A 948-nucleotide genomic window follows, 5' to 3' on the forward strand; every position below is an offset into this window, starting at 1 on the left:
TACTTTTCTACCATCCCATCGAACTGTGGGCGAAGTGGCGTTGTCCTGGTCTTTCGGATGCCAAACAACTTGCAGCATTCTTGGAACACAGCTGATTCGAAGTTACGACCTTGATCTGAATGCAGTTCATATGGCATACCAAATCTGAAGAAGAAATCACTAATAGCCGAAGCTCCAGTTGTAGCTTCCTGATTTGGTATTGCATATGCCTCAGGCCACATGGTGAAATAATCCATCACCACACAAATGTACTTGTTTCCAGCACGAGTTTGGGGCAGAGGACCAACAATGTCGATAGCTACTCTTTCCATTGGTGCACCAACTTGATATAACTTCATTGGAGCACGTCCCTTATGCCTGGGTCCCCTTTTAGCACAACATGTACTGCATGTTCTGTACCATTCTTCCACATCTTGTCTCATACCTATCCAGTAAAATCTGTGTCGTAGGTGACTCAATGTTTTCTTAACTCCGAGATGTTCTCCTGTTACAGTATCATGGGATTGACGCAGCACAACTTCCCGTAACTTTCTCTGTATAACCGTTTGCCAGGTCGTCACTTTCCTATCTCTGGAGAAGAATACCATCTTCAAGCTTCAACTGGTCCCATTGTGCCCAATAGTTCTTTGTCACAGGGCTTAGACTAGACACCTTCTCCTAAGCAGGGCGCAAAACACTTGCTTTTAGAAAATCAATTATTGGCTTCAAATCTTGGTCTTTCTCCTTCTCTGATTTAATATCTATACCTGCTTCCATTTCACCATTTCTTTCAGCCACTTTCACTTCAGCTTGATGGCACATAGTTAGTTCAACATCTATTTTAACAGTTACTGGAATTTGGCCTTTGTTGTTCCCAAACGTCATATTATCAAAATTAATTACACACTTCATTGGTAGTAAGTAGTCAAACCCTAATATGCATTGGTCTTCAATGTCAGCCAAGTATAC

Source organism: Limulus polyphemus, unplaced genomic scaffold (assembly GCF_000517525.1).
Source record: "Limulus polyphemus unplaced genomic scaffold, Limulus_polyphemus-2.1.2 Scaffold4032, whole genome shotgun sequence".
Classification (NCBI taxonomy): Eukaryota; Metazoa; Arthropoda; class Merostomata; order Xiphosura; family Limulidae; genus Limulus; species Limulus polyphemus.